General features: G+C 44.2%; 1 protein-coding gene across 3 annotated transcripts in view; it reads left to right on the plus strand.

The window, feature by feature from the left end:
• LPIN3 (lipin 3) overlaps positions 1 to 16,703 on the plus strand; it is a 343,676-nt gene that overhangs the window by 60,724 nt on the left and 266,249 nt on the right. Inside the window, exon 1 of one of the 3 annotated variants that reach the window (XM_078652104.1) lies at positions 10,847 to 10,978. The exons of the other annotated variants lie outside the window; for them this stretch is intronic. The gene's annotated coding sequence lies outside the window, so the exon portion shown is untranslated. Of the gene's footprint in view, positions 1 to 10,846; positions 10,979 to 16,703 lie in introns of those variants that run through there. 3 annotated transcript variants of the gene reach the window in all.

Below are 16,703 nucleotides of genomic sequence, written 5' to 3' on the forward strand. Positions count from 1 at the left end.
TAAACAAGAGGAACCAGGAGCTATATTTAAGCAGGTCCTGCACACATGCTCCAAGGCAATAGTGATAAACACAGGGGGTGTGCAGTTCCTAAGGGTAGAAGGGGAAAGAAGGTATTTTCTAAAAAGGTTCCCTCACACACCCCGACGGATGTCCTGCTTCATTATCGGGTCTGCTCCTCATCGGGCCGGCGCTGCAATGCCCGACGGGAGCACGCGAAGGGGCTCTTTGGCGGAGGTCTTTTTATAGATAAAGGCGTAGGGTGTGTGGGCTAGGTAGTGCGGTGAGTATGTGGGTTAAAATAGGTCTAGGGCAGTTCAAACTAAATGTATTTATTTCCAGGGGGGCACTAGCCAAATTTTCACGTCCCTTAATGGAGGTATCTGTTCAAAGCCTTGTAAGATGGGCTTGAAATCTACTCTTTGGGCTGGCTTCCAGTTCAGTTTTCCGGTCCCTGTGTGGTATTGGCTCCTCACCAGGTGAAGGTGTGAAGGGAGCTGATATGTATGACACACAGTGCCACCATGTGAGTGGGCAGTTCTGGATGTGTCCTCTTATTAAACGGAAAGAGGTGTGTTTGCTTTCTGAGGTAATATGTTGAGAACGCCTCTCATATGAACTGTGCCCTCAAAGTGCTTATAGGTAAAGATGGTTTGTGCCCCAGCTGCTTTCGTGAAGCCATACGATGAAATGAGATTGTTGGTACGGGCGGTGAAGCGATTTCAGTAAGCGGGTTAATATTCGCTATTCAGGTACCTATTTTATGGCACTGTTAATTGACCATTGTCACTGTATTGAAACTACAGTGTTGCTGGCAATTTTCTGACTTGTAGATGTGCCATCAGGGATATGGGAATATACCCGTTCCATACTAAATCTTTAGTACCAATTTCGCGCTCACTCAGGGACTCTACCTGCTGAAAGCCGGGGAAGCCAAGGGTGAAATACTGAAAAGGCAGAGAATCACACTCCAGATTCCCCTAATTCATTCCTCATTTCTAAGGCAACCCTCGGGGTCCTTCTTGTGAAATCTGTTCTATCTATCGCCACCTGCCTCTCCTCAGTTAAAGGTATAGGGAACTCTGAGGAGCAGCTACGAGATGTTAACAGGAACGTCGTAACACGCCCCTCAGTGGCTTACCATTTAAAAAGTTTGAGGAACATTTTTAGGTCCTCAGTGGAAACCCTTTCAGAACTACACTATGTTAATTAGGTACAGTGGAGCTGTGGAGCATTGTCATTTGTGGTAAAGGAGCACTGCCACACCAATGGAGCCCTTTACAGAATGTTGGACGTTTTGCTGTTAGACCACAATTTAGTAATACTTTTACCACAATCAGTTATGGTATTACCACACATTTAGAGCAAATATTGTTTCTGTCTCTTTTTCTATTGTTATTAATGTAAAATTAGCACCAGCTTTTTGGTTGTGCTCTGGTGCTAATAGAGATGGAATGCATTACTTTTTTGTTAAGCAAAAATAGATTTTAACTTTTTCCATCCCTCTTTCCACACAGTTCACTGGATTGATTTACAGCTTCCAATGATCTCCGAAGTAGTATGTCAGTGAATGTCAAAAAACACCAAAAATATGAGTGTAGAACTATTCTACATTTTATGCAGTAATTGCCTATCTAGGTGAGCGAAAAACTATCCTTGTTAGGTCTATCTAAGCAAAGCAGCTTTCCGGAAGACTTATTTTTAGCACTTCTTTAAAATATGCAAGGCTTTGGCTTGGCTCCACCTGAGGATTGTTACTCTCTTTTCTTCAGGCTCCCAGCTGGTGATGTATTATTCTACCTTCTGGAAAGTGCTCCCATTAGAATACAGGAGGAATTGTTCTAAATATGAAAACAAAACTCAACCATGCTGTTTGTCACGGTCAGTTCTTTTTCTCCCATATCCATTCTACCAAGAAAGCAATATGTTTTACTACTCCCAGCCTTCGCAAAGTATGTAGGACAGGTTTAATGTGATAAAAAACATGTGTGCACACAGTGCATGCAAACTCCATTTCTGAATGTCTGTGTTTAAATTGTGCTGCAACATTAAACCCAGACCTATTGGCTTTGCCAATATTTGTTATGCTCGATCCATGTTTTGCTTGAAACTTGCCTTCAAAGGGGTGATGGGATCCACCTCTCAGTAATTCCCCAGTGGTGCAGCCATAATAAAGAAAAACTGGAGAATAAACAAATGTTATAAGATTTTTTTTAAATTAGTGAACTTGTTTTTCAAAAACCAATAAAATATATAGGAAAAACCCGATGGGGAAACAGCAGTGCAAGCTTCTCTTACACTAGAACTACTGCAGGCTCGGTATCCATCGCTACCATGCAATCTTGCCGCACACAGAGGACGCAGGTGGGGTACAGCATTGGACAGGCAAGAGTGTAAGATTCAGACCCCCCGAGATCAAGTGCTTCAAAGACATCAGCGTGAAACTCACTCGCTGCAGTCTGTGCAGTAGCAGGGGAAGCTTTCCCACCACTGAATAATTTTAGTAAGGTGATGTGTATCTTTTAATGCAACCCCTAAATAAATATTTAAGGCAGGAGTGAAAGGAATCCTCACATGCGTAGAACAGGTATATAAAGGCAGCAGTGCAAGCTTCCCACTCATATAGCGAGAAGAGTTTGTTTTTTAGCATCTTGGTACTTTCGTATAAGTTGTCTTCAAATTGGTTGAACAATAAGATAGGGCTGCGACGAAAGGTAGAGAACCATCGTAGTGCTGAGGAAGAGACATAACCAGCATAAAAGGAGGTTGTCTTACCCATGTACAGTGCACTCATTAATGTCAAGTACTGCTTTTGAGTATTTTGACTAAGCCTGGGCGGGGTTCCGCAACGCGGAACTCCGTGAAGTGACAAAAAAACTCCACCACTCTACGTGGAGTTCCACGAGCGGCAGAGTGGGTTACCTCGTGCCATTCGCACTGATTTTTAGTGGCAGGTGTTTGTCCCATGCTGTAAACTCAGCGCAAATGGCATCTTGCATAGTGCAAGAGGGCACTGCTTCTTTCTGCCGCTCGAGTAGCAGTTCTACTTGAGCAGCAGCTTCCTCAACGCAAACGGAAGGTTTCTCATAGCGAACGGTAGCAACTATCAGCGACCGCCCGCGTTGAGAAATCTTGCTTGGAAGTGGTCTAGCATTGGATTTTCCCCGCTCGCACTCTGCAACTTACTGTTGGCGAGCGAGGAAAAAACTGTTTTTGTCAGAACTCCGCGAGCTCCGCGGAGTGCGAAAAAGTTTGCAGACTCCACGTACAGACCTAATTTTGCCCAGTTAAGGAAGCCTGATCTTGCGGTATGATTAAGTTTTTAGGTCACTTCTTGTGTAATGTGCCAAATTTTGGGGCTCTTCTCTGCAGTATTGACTGGGTTTCCGAGACCACATCGGGAGCTTTGTGTGCTTTTCTTGAAATTCCTGCTGAAGTTTTGTTGTTAATGCCTCAAACCCTTTCTGGAAATTTGTGTGCATTTCTAAAGTACAGCAGCTGCTTTAAAGACCACATATAACACCTGTTCCAGGTTGTGGTGTCCACCTGTGCAGCTTTCTGTTCTGTAATGAAGGTTGCATCAGGATTGTTTTGTCCTGTTCTAGAGGTCACGTCTGGTACTTTGTAATCATTTCTGGAGACCCTGTCAGGTGTATTTGTTCAATCTGGGGGATCCACCATTAGGATGTTTTGTCCATAATATTGAGCGAAGTCCTGTTCACCACATTTTATGTCTGTTCAATCTGGCGGATTATGTATGTCCGAAGGCATACTGGACGCAGTTCTGGAGGCCAGGGTTCAGTTCTTGAGTACTTCTACTCTGTTCCTTTCTGCCCTTATATTAAATTTCACAAAAATTGTATAATATACAGACCAGCAGAGTTTAGTCATGTTGAATAAAGCATACAAGTTTTTTTTTGTAATATATATTTTTATTATTTGAAGAAAAACAAGAGTGGGAGTACATACATCGGGTACCATACAACGGAGCACGTTGCGGAGGTGAACAGGCAAATAAACTAAAGGGGTACATATCAATTACACGATGACTGAGACGTCAATACTAGCAAAGACGTAGCAGGAGCAAGGACATAACAATCCACAACCCAGCTAGGCTGAAACCTTCAGGGCCCGTCCACCCGCAAAATCAGGATGATTATAGCCAGAACACATGACACCCGAATATGAGAAACAGAACAGCTCAGGATAATCCACCCACATCTCGTAGAAGAAGAAAGGAAAGAAGAGAAGGCCATAGAAACAAAAGAAAAACAAAACAAAAAAACCCCATCCCCCACCCTGCGCCCCTGCAGATGGCTACAGCCCAACACACTAGCAGCGTGCATGTCGCCCCAGCTAACTAAGCCCTAAAAGACGGAAAAGAACGGAGGAGGGCATCATCTATCATATCCCCGGCCCCCCCTCCCCCCGCCCGAACCTAGAATCCCCTGAAGAAAATCAAAAACGTAGTAAGCTGTAAATTCGTAGCGTAACAGGGGAAACTTCAAATACCGCCCCGCCTTCCATAGACAGTACAATCGCGAACCCCGTGTCCGGCGAGACTCGATGTGAAACTCAGTCTCTCAATCTCAACCTTGTCCCCTTCGAGCACACACCCGAACCCCCTCCGGACGAATAGCCGCTTCAGCAGGATAGTCAAAACATAAAAAGATCGGAACAGAGTCAAAACCAAAACCAGGATGTAGCACAGGGTGGAAGTGCCGATAACTCCACCAGGGTCCGAGACTCCCCTAACTCTCACGGATGCACGGCGTTGTTGCGGCTGCCATCTTAGCGGCATAGACACATAGGGGAGTAACGCAGGTCCAGGCCGACAACAGTTCCCAGCGTTTGGTTCCGGAAGGGGATCAGCAGGTAGTCCATCCATAATCAACAGTATTCGTAGGCCACACGATCCAGTCACCACTTCGTGTTCTCTCCGTTCACACACAACACGGTTCAAAGGCTTCGACACCTCCCACAGCACAGGGTCTGGATCCCCCGTCGAAGTGGCCATCAAGGGCATCTCGAGTAGTTCCGCTTCACGCAGTGGAACAGGGTCCGGTCTGGTCCGTTCAATTCCAGTCAAGCAAGTCATCATTGTGCGTAGGTGTGCATCAATACACTCATGGAATGACCCTATGGCCGCCAAAACAGTTAGTAGTGACGGGATACTACAGGTTCCTTCCACAACACTGCATTCGGTCTCAATCATAGTGTTGGCTCCGGAGAGCCCGGTCCCTCGAAGGGGAAAACAAGTGGATGCGGAATGGAAGACTGCAGAGGGGGGACACTCAGTTGGCGACAATGATAGTCCGGACTCAGCTACCGCAGGCGGAGAACCCCACCCGGCAAGCACCGGCCGCACCCAAAACTGGGCCACCGGGCCAGGAACCCCGGTCCGCTGCTGCAATTATGTGTCGTCACCCCTCTTTCAATGTATACCAAGCACACCAATTGCCGTCCGTAGCGGGTCAAAAGAAAACTTGCCACCTCAGCTGACCGGACCCTGTCACACAACCACGGCCGATGTTGTTCAACTTCAGCCCGGCTGGGCCAGTACTCGAGACCCCGGCTTTCAAGCTGGTATAGGCCGCACGACGTATCTTTTTCCACCGGAACGGCAGAAATCTCAGGATTGCACCATTTCGATCCAGACCAGTTCAGACACAAGAAGGCAGGACGCAAATTCAGGATATATGACAGGATCTACCGACAGGAGACGGAGGTCGGCGGAGCCGGGAACTCACGCGGCCATCTTGGTTGCTATCGTAGCTCCTCTTAAGTTACAAGTTTTTAATGGGCACTATTCATTAGCGATATTACTTATCAGTGGCTCCTACAAACGCATGAGAAAAATAATTGTACCACATGAAAAGGACATTCCTTCCTTTTAAATTGGAAGAGTGTTTCCTACCTGAATTAAACAGGGGATCCACTACTTTTGAAATCCATTGAATAGAAAACTCTGTCCTGAAGAAGGTAATCAATCCGAATTTCACCGAAACGCTGCGTCGACTTTTTATGTAGTTTTCTTGTTTTAACCATTTTTTGATTACATTTGCTGTATGATGGTTTGACAATATGGTTTTAATATGTGTTGAACACTCTTTTATGAAAAACAATCATTAATAAAAACGTATTTCGTACATTTAATAATACTGTGGTGGCATTAATGTTTTGTCATATTTATATTCTGATTGTGACAACCTGGATGTGGGTTTCTAGACTGTCTTCAGGATTTTGTTAATAGTGCGGAGCTGATATGTCTACTGAGGTTACATGTATCTAGATCACAACATTTTATCCACATATTAATTTAGGGACTTGTTGTTTTTTTGCCTTAGTTACCCTATCCCTATTCGCAGTTATAGGGTGGCTCTTCTTGTTGACTCTAACTAAAGCAGATACGACATCAGTTTTTTTTTTTTTTTAAACCGTGTCAATTGATGTCTTTCGTTCTGCTCTGGAGGGCTCGTGTGCCGGATTGTGTAGTTCTGAAGACCAGCTGTGGCATACTGGACGCAGTTCTGGAGGCCACGGTTCAGTTCAGACGTACGACTATTTCGTTCATTTCTAGCGCCCATGTATTGTGTCTTATGAAAAATTTAAAAAAGACTCAGAACAGGGGAGGGGAATCTCGTTGAATAGACAAGAAACTGCATATTCTTTTTTGGCATTAAAACCGTGCCTTGTTCTAATGTGTGCTTGTTGTAACAGAACTACGTAACCTGAAAGTTGAACAAGATGTAACCGTAAATGTAATGGAAAATCTAATACAGAGTTTAAAACCATGTTTACAGACTAAAACAGTTTAATTATTTATGAATCTATGATTAATCCGCCATGTATAAAGAGAGCAGCAAACCAGGCAAAGCACATGCTTACGAACAAATTCAGCCTTCTTTATGAAGGTTTGCAAAATTGTTCTCCCCGCAGTAGGGCACCTGACACAGGTACACTTTGTGAGGGAGGGCACTCTGGTGTATTTTGTAGGAAAGGTCAGATCGCTTCTGTGCCAACTTTGCTGTGTCAGTAGTAGGTGCCCCAGGGATGCCCAGTAGTGGCATAGGAGAACTGGTCACATACAGAGCAGGCTAGGTCATTAGTATGGTGATTGGCTCAGAAGTGCAAGGGTCAAGTCCCTGAGAGTAAGCAGAAGTCGGGTACAATATATTTTACACAGGTACCCAAAGGTTCCCCTTTACTGAGCCAGGGAGAGCTCTGGGGGCGGAGTAGGTACACAGTTTGTTTGGCAGCAGTATGTAATGCAAATAGATAACACATGTTTACACCATGGATAGAAATCTCTTGGCAATGCGATTAGTATGCAAGATGTTAGAGTCAACATTAGAGTAGGCAGCATTTGTAATGTATTGTATTGGTATTTTTATAGCACTTTCTATACCCCTAGTTAGGCCTAAAGCTTTGTTGTTGAGGTAGTAGCTACTTGGTATGTATAATTAGCGCTTCATAGCCCTAATAATGACACTGGAATCATGAGATTCCTGGACAATGTTTGAGTGTATGATTGACAGGGTGTTGGTAGTGGATTATCCTATTTTGGAGAAAAATTGCTTGCCATGTGTGACGTTTGGAAGCAGAATTCAAGCACTTAAGTACCGTTGTTGCAGATGTATGAGATTGCCCTTGATGGTGCTTGTGCAGTCGACAGAGGGAACATCAGTGGCGTAACGAAAGGTGAGGGGCCCGCTGCACAGTTCACAAAGGGGGCCCCCCGAGCTCTGGACTCAGCCCAATTGGAAGACCAAAACACAAATCCCCTCCTTGGCTGAAGGTAAACAGTTGAACCAATAGCCATTGTAAGTTCAACTGTATATACACATTTAGAGTATTTATGTGTTCCGAGTCCTGAGTAGAATTCCCAAGTTTTTCAGGGTTTGAAACGCGTTGACAAATGTACAACCCAGAGAGCATTTTTAATAAGTCAACTTGGCCTTACAGGGCGAATTATGTAAATTTTGTAAAGAAAATATCACTGTTATGTTCCAGTGATTGAATTAGCTTTTTCTGCTTCTGGTATAGGCCTTCCAGGCATGAGCTATGAAACTGTTGTTCTAGCGCCTTTTTGACAGGTCAATTTGGAACCACGTTGCAAACACTGGTAAATGTTTACATGTAGGTGAAATTGTATTGTATTATGTTTCTTGTTACAAGAGATGTGCTGTGAAATATGTTGTGGGATTTACATTTCTGTTAAAGGATTGAGAGATTGTTTTCTAATGTGTGTCTGTCAACTATGATTTTGATATACATAAATGACCTGTTCATTTTTTCTGAAAATTATAAAAAGTAAATGGTGGCTGCGTTAATTGATTTGTGCACTCACGAAATGTAAAGTCTTTGTTAGTGTTTAATGATCATCAACGTTGACACTATTCCCTGGGGCCTAGCCTTGCTAATAGACATGCACCCAATCCCTGCTTGCTTTATTAAGCTTTCAAAAAGAGGCATTTTCAAAATATTTAAAATCTGACTTAGCCATGTCAGGATTTGAAATTACAATTCGAGAGACACCAAACATGAAGGGGTTACCTGTTCCCATTTGAAAATTACACTTATAAAAGGTAATAATGCAAATCCAATATTATCCTATTGGGAGAGGGAGGCCTTGGAGTAGTGAAAAATGAATGTAAGAGTTTTTCACTACCAGGATATGTAAAACTTAAAAGTACATGTCCTACTTTTTAAATACATTCCACCCTTCCTCCTGGACTGTCAAGGGCCTAACCTAGGGGTGGCCTCTATGTATTAAAATTGAAGGTTTGGGCCTGTAAAATGTTTACTTTGCCATGTTTAAATGGCAGTTTAAAACTGCACACACAGGCTGCAGTGGCAGGCCTGAGACTCGTTTGAAGTGCTACTTAAGTGGGTGACATAATCTGTGATGCAGGCCCACTAACTAGTAGCATTTAATTTACAGGCCCTTGGCACAGCTAGTGCCACTTTACTAGGGCCTAAACTAAATGTGCCAATTGTTTATAAGCCAACCGATCAGGTTTTAAGGAGAGAACACAAACACTTTAGCACTGGTTAGTAATGGTAAAATGCATAGAATCCCAAGTCCAACAAAAATAAATTCAGAAAAAAAGGTAGGAGGAGTAAGGTAAAAACATTTGGGGATGACCCTGCAGAAAGGCCCAAGTCTTTCAGCAGTCATGGTGTGTGTGCTTTACTTTTTCAGTCCATTGCACAAAACAAAGAGCACACTACGACAGTGTTCTCAAAATACTCCAAAGGAAACCTGATACAATTCAAGGCTTTTCCTGACAGTAACTGTAAACCTATTCATAATATGTAACTGTTATTGTTTGGATGTAACTAGATTTGTACTGGTATCACATTTTGTGTTAGGATTTTCTAATCTGTGGAGAATGTGATCAATTTATGCTGACCGTGCGATATTGGCTGTGCATTTTTCTGTTTAAAAAATGTTCCATTTGGGAGGTGAGCCAAGCCCTACTTTAGAAAGCGGACCTGGAACATTCTGTCTCTTGCTTAGGACTTAAATATGTGTGCTCTGAGCCTTGACATCACGTGAGACTCTTCCTTGCGTCTGATTGAGCCTTATACGAATTTTCTATATAGATTTACCATGCATTTTTACTATTATTTTTGCTCTCTGTATCACATTTTACAATTATTAATAAACCGTTATGGTTTCTAACTTTAATGATCCTGGACTTTCTTAAGTTTCATCACTTATTTAATGTTGCACATTTCCGGGTGGTTTTGATTCTTTTAGGGGCACAAAACCACATCTATTCTTGAGGATAACACTTTCACCGGTTCTGCGAAGACGCTTTATCTGTTAGAAATCATATTATCAAAGATAGCGTTAACATCAGTCACATTTACCAAAATGAGTTGCGTTGACACACTAAGGTCAACATTCCGAGACCTGTATATGTGTGCGGCCTCAAACAAACTTGTATTGCAACTTCCCAATGAGCAGACTAAAAATGTGCCTTTGGTCAAAAGTGAGGCAGGAAAATCTTTTTGAAGATGGAATTAAGAATATATATATGATGAGCTCACTTTACTTTCAAAGGTGTAATTGTCAAAAACAGTTTTTGACTTCAAATAGCTTGGCAAAAACTGCTTCTAAAGTGCTTTTTATTGAAGTGTTTAGAAGCTGCTTTTTAGTTTTCAAATCATGCATTCACCTTTTAAATATCTCTGTCAGCAGCCGACAAACATTGTGAAATCCACTAAAACATGTTTGAATGTTTTTAAAATGCACAATTTATCATTCTGTTTTCTTGTATTAGGTCTAAGGATAGCTCCAACCGATTGTTTAAAGTTTTAGCCCCACCTCCATTGGTTGACTATACCTCACGAAACCCTACCCCCGACCCCCATGTTCTGGAGAATTATGAGTGCGCAGGATAATACATCTGCTTTCCTCCTTTTTACGCACTTTGAGCGCCTTGTACAAAACATACAAACAGTGCCAACTCGGAAGTGCCTCGGGTCAAGGGGTGCCTAATATTATTCAAGCTGGACACATTTCCGGATTATTGTTTTGTGAGTTGCGACACTGCCTAGAAGGGACGTTGCTTCTTACTCAGTAGTAGATGATGTAATCGATGCCACCTCGAGTGGTTCCTGCCTCAACTCGCACACCTGCGTCCTGTGCTGTCACCTTAGAGTGTCAGCTCTGAGTCTGTCTTGCTGCATCCCGTCACGCGCGCACACCTGGGCCAACCCTGACCCTCCTCAGGACGGACCCAGCTGGGTGGGCGTGGCCTGGGAGTGGCGGGGGAGCGCCTTATCCCCTGGCCCCGCCCCCTGCCCAGGTGAGTGAAAGACTCGAGGCCGCCGGTTGGTCGCTGTGTTGTGGGAGGATGGAACATGGCGCCGGGGTTTTTCCAGGTAGCAGGGAAGGGTTGCTTGTTCCTGCTCCAAAGTCCATGAAACTGGACTGCTGATGAGGTCAAGAGGCAAAGAAAACCCCAGGTGAGTGTCGGACTTATGGCGCTGCCAGGGGCTCTGGAATTGATCTCATGCTTGTCTGGGGGATCTGCGCGGGGGGGGTAGTTGTTTGTAGCGTCGTTTTGGGGTCGGGGGCAAGCTGCCAGTGCCGTGCCCTCGGGCTTTCACGTGGAATGGACACACCTGCCTTGCTCTTGGTTCCTAACGCTAAGGTTGGGATCAGGGTAGAAGGGGCGGGGGCAGCAGGATGTGTGCAGACTTCACGGGTCACCAGACAGTGGTCTGCCCAGGCTGTTTCATGTTACGCAGGTGAGGGGCAGAATGCAAGTATACCTGTGCCTCTGTTTTTTTTTTTTTTTTTTTAATATTTCCGTCTGGGTTTGTGTTAGCCGTGTGCAGTAAGAGGACATCAGTCACACACAGTTGTAGCCTTGCCCACCTCCCTCCGCCAGGATTGACAGGTGATGTATCAGTCCTGAGGTGTGCCAGAGCGGAACCTATGCCAGTTGGAACTGGTAGGCACAGTGTGAGGCATGGCGAATGTTTTCTACGCCTATTGGCTGCCTGCGTGGTGCCCATGTCACATCATGCACAAATATGCACACTTGTTCCTCTCTCTCTCCGCCCGGGGTATAGTCTATCTCTGCCCAAGATATATATTTCGTTTCTATACTTAAGTGCCTGGCTCTTGACTCGCTGATCTCTCGTCTAATGACGTTTAGTTGCTCTGTTCCCTTCTCTCAGAGATATCGAGAATACATTTTAACCCCCAAATTTCAGATGCGACGTTTGTATATTTCTACCCCTAGCACACACACACGCGCTCCAGCTTTCTTATCTAAGGATGTTTCTCAGATGGTGGTCGTTGAAATAGCACCGTTTAATAGCAAGCATTAGACAAGCATTTACAATGCAATGGTCTCGGCGTTCTTAAGTTAGATCTATTGGCATTGCTCATGACATTTATTTTTATTTATGTTTTTGTTTTTAAAACATAAATAAATGGCATTGTCATTTACAATGCAAATAGCAGGGCAGGAGAGCAGGCACAAGCAACGAGGCAGGACAGCAAGCACAAGCGTTGAGGGGGCAGGACAGCAAGCACAAGCGTTGAGGGGGCAGGACAGCAAGCACAAGCAACGAGGGGGCAGGACAGCAAGCACAAGCGTTGAGGGGGCAGGACAGCAAGCACAACCAACGAGGGGGCAGGACAGCGAGCACAAGCAACGAGGGGGCAGGACAGCGAGCACAACCAACGAGGGGGCAGGACAGCAAGCACAAGCAACGAGGGGGCAGGACAGCAAGCACAAGCAACGAGGGGGCAGAGTAACAAAGTGAGCGAATTTGCCTCCAGACATTTGGGAAATTGCATTCTGTGTACGTGTGAAGTCCTTAAAACAATCTCAAAGAACAAGCTTCTCACACTGTCCACCAATGCAACTCATGCTGGACAGGCAAGCAAGAAGTTCGAGAGGCCATGATGCTCATTCAGTCCTGGCCTCTCTGCAGAGATGAAATAGGAGCAATGTTCTTTGTTGAATTGATCCTGCTTCTATGCGCTTAAGAAATTAGTACATGGCAAATACAACTGACCTCTGCACTATAAAAGGGGTACAGCCTCTTATACAGACTTCACTAGACTTGGTGGGTTATTTAGGCAAGAGAATGGACGTGATGACCAAAACCTACACAACGTAACAGAGGAAGAGGCTGAAACGTGCAGTGATGTTAAGTTCATGTGCTCGAATGCTGGCAAGGCTGATGCAACATTCCAGCATACCATCGATAGGAAGTAGGTGAACTGGAAAACATTAAATTGGTATCGCCTGTTAATATAAGTGCTTAGAAATCACATACGTGTATGGTATGAACTGCTATATAAAAACAAGTTGTCACTATTTTAGAGGCGGTAGGACATACACGTGACAAACATTAGCAGCACAGAATTAGTCATGTTGACAGGTCAATACAAAAGCGCTACGACACCTCGTCAAGGGTAGTAAGCGCTATATAAATGTAATTACAATACAATAATATTATTAAACACATTCTATAAAACGAAAAACTGAATCCATCTTGGTGGACTATAGCAAGTGCAGGTCTAAGAAGGCCTTGAAGCGTACTGGTTACGATTTAAGCAGATGTTTCTACGGTGCAGACTAATCACTTGGGGAGTAAAAAGATTTACAGAAAATGAGAATATATAAAAATAAGAACAGCAGCAGCAAAGTGATAACATAACAAAAAGGTTTCACAGTGTGATAATACACCTTGGAGAGATCTGATTAGAAAAGGTGAGGTTTCAAAGTGTGGATTTTCAGGATCACGTGCAAAGGAAGCGAATTGTAGGATTTTCCAGCGTACTGTAGATAAAGTGGGGCCAATATATGGACTCATTTTCAGTGCAGCAACACCGAACTGAGACATTCAACGGATGCAGTCCGTATTAGACTTCCTCGGGGAGGTGCAATGTACACTAAAAGTGGTACCCCCGTTTGAGCAGTACGTTACTGCATGTTTTGCCGCTTTCTGACCGTATTTTCCCATGCAGATTCCACATGTTTTTTCCCGGAGAAAGGTGATAGGGGAGGGTAGAGAATACGGCTTCGCAGCAGTTAGCATAAAACTGGAATTCGCAATTGGGGCACAAACAGCAGCAGCGTGAACATGGCTCGGTCGAGCGATAGAGAGAGAGAAAAACCAGGGGGATAGCGGGCTGTGCTTACCTCGCCTCAGCAGCTTTCACCCTCCGCCGGTAGTGCTCTGTCCGCAGGCCTCTCGATTTTCCTCCACGCCGCTTCCAGTGGCACCTCGGCCTTCAGCCGCAGTCGGGGGCTGGAAAGCAAGCACAACAAGGGGGCGGCACGAGGGAACAGACAAACAACGAGGGGGGAGGCGGAAAGCACGAGGGAACAGACGCACAACGAAGGGGGGGGCGGAAAGCACGAGGGAACAGACGCACAACGAGGGGGGGCGGAAAGCACGAGGGAACAGACGCACAATGGGGGGGGGCGGAAAGCACGAGGGAGCAGATGCACAACGAGGGAACAGACGGCCATGACACCACCATCTTTCTCTGAGGCGAAGCAGAAATGCCTCGGAGAAAGCATCGTCTGTTTTCAGATTCGGGGGCGTGGTTTTCGTTCTCTCCTCTTCCCATTGGCTGGAAGGTAAAATTCCAGCCAATGGGAAGAGGAGAGAACGAAAACAAGAAGCGATAAAACGTGCCAGAATCTGAAAAATACTGGGCTTGAACGGAGTGATGCCCCTCTCCTCCAATGGCTGGCCTCCGTTTAGGAAGCCAGCCAATGGAGAAGAGGGGCGGGTCAAGCCCCACTCTAAAAAACATTAAATCTCTGACCGACTGCGCAAGCGCAGCTTACGGTCCTCGACCTAAAAAAAACTGTACATCTACGCTTGTCAAGGATGCTTTAAGCATGACACTGAAAGACCGCCATCTCAAAATGTAATTTGAAAATTTGAATATAAAAACATAACTAGTGCGTGTCATTTTAACATACCAGTACGTGTGCAGACAGTTGTACTCGGAACAGATTTAGAAACCGTTTCTATTCATTTCACAGGAACATATGATTCACGTGCCGCAAATATACTTTAGGGCTTGAATCCCTGTATCCTGAAGACGAAGTTTAGACATGCAAAAAAAAGGATAAACAATCAAAAGTAAAAAGCACTGGCAAAATATATCATTAGCACACCAGCCCTGGCACTGAAGTGCACCTTTTATTAAGGCGAATGTTCACGTGATCAGGAAAAATGTCATGGCTCACAGGAGTGAGTGGCTGAAGGGGGCGGATCCGTCACCAGGTACTGTAGGCTGTGGGCAGCGGTAGCAAAAGGTGAATGACACTCGAACATGGATGATGAGGACTGACACAAAACCTTTCTATATGAATATATTTATTCATCTATTTAGGTATGAGTGCATGTGTTGGATCGCATGAAGCTAGCGGGACACTTAAAGCTGTCGCTAGGCCACATTTCTGCTTCTGTTCGGCGTGTGTGATATATTGATGAGAGCTCCATTGACATCCACAGTGTCTGAATCTTATACAGAAAGGTCTGGCCTCAAACCTTTTCCTGTTCATGAGATTGTTACCTCCATCAGAGGTAGCAAGCGCTATATAAATGCAAACCTTTTTTTCCTTCTCTATCCCTCCACTATCCTTCTCAATCCAAATAATCAGACTAACATATCCCCCACTCAAATTAATTTAAAATTTTCACTATACTATTTCACCACTAATCCTTTCTGGGTTCCTAAGTAGCGTGCTACTCGCCGAAAAAGTGCTTTGACGCTTCGTATGGGGTAGTAAGCACTATATAAATGCAGCAATTCCAATATAATACAATGAGTGCGCCCTGGAGTCCTTCTTCTATGTTCCTGAGGCGTTCATACGGTTAGCACAATGGGTTAATACGAGTTGTACTGCAAAGACATTGAACTACTTACTGGCTTTTCGATTTGTGAGCTGCCACTGTTATGCTTCAGTAAAGGAGTTTAGGTTCTGTAGTAGTCCTGGGGACCGGGCCCCTACGAAAGCATCTTAATAATGGATGCTACATTTTTAGGTCTGGCTTGACGGCGCAACTGTCAACTGGCATAATTCAATTAACCTAAAGAGTAGCTTTGAGAAGTCCTACAGAGATGAGCTTTTGCACCGTCCACATGTTGGTAGCCAGAAGTACAGGCTTCAATTGGGCAGAAGTTGAGTGCTTTCATGCAAAAAAGTGTTTCTCAGCCAGACAGATGTCATTTTTTTGTTTGTTTGACCAGCTGCCTGAGCATACACCAGTATCCTGCCTTAGCTTGACCTCTTGGTGGCACAAACATGGCATTGTAATGCTGTTAAAGTGTCTTAGATACTTTAATAGTTTACAGTATTTATTTCTCTGCCAGCTTCACAGATGGGAGGAGTGCATTCTTGAGAAAAGTACTGCACTCTTTACACCCTGTCCTTCCATCATTAAAGTTAGACTTCAGGTTATAGTTTTGTGTTTGAGGGCAATGTGGGATATATGGGGCTACAGTAATGTAGATTATCAAAAGACAAAGGCTCCTGTGGACACTTAATGAAGTAATCTCAAAGAATATGAGCACAATGGCAATATATTGGGTTATAGTGATATTGGAGAGAGAAGGAAGCAAATACACGTGTGATTTGTTTTTGAATCAAAAATATTTATATAATCCTTGAAATGAAATACTGTTACAAAGTAATACATTTGAACATATAGTTCTGAGTGAAAGGTGTCCCAGTGAAAAACGGAACCTAGAAAATTAGTGACATATATGTGAAATATATACAAGGTTTCCAATTCTTCATATAAACAACCATTTACATATATATGTACAGTATACAGCGCTAGATACAGTGATCAGTGCTGGTGAACAATGGTTCGTTTATGCAACTTGTCGACGGCGTTTCGATCCTTTGTGCATTGTAGGGTCTCTTCAGGACCTATGAATGTAGGGACACCTATGAGAAGATGAGGGATAATGTCAGTATGTGGCTCATATTAAGCAACTGGTATTATGTGGTGGAACTAAGGTTTCGTTTGTATAGTACCTGAAGGGTAATGGACCGGCTAGTGTGGAGGGTGTGGCACAGTGCAAAGGATAAGAAAGGGATACTCACATGGGTCCCAGCCTGGAGCTACACAAGTGAGAAAAACAAGTAATTAGCATTCAAAAAGTGGGGGTTAGAGGCATGACATTGTATTGCAA

The sequence above is a fragment of the Lissotriton helveticus genome, chromosome 7, assembly GCF_964261635.1.
Source record: "Lissotriton helveticus chromosome 7, aLisHel1.1, whole genome shotgun sequence".
NCBI lineage: Eukaryota > Metazoa > Chordata > Amphibia > Caudata > Salamandridae > Lissotriton > Lissotriton helveticus.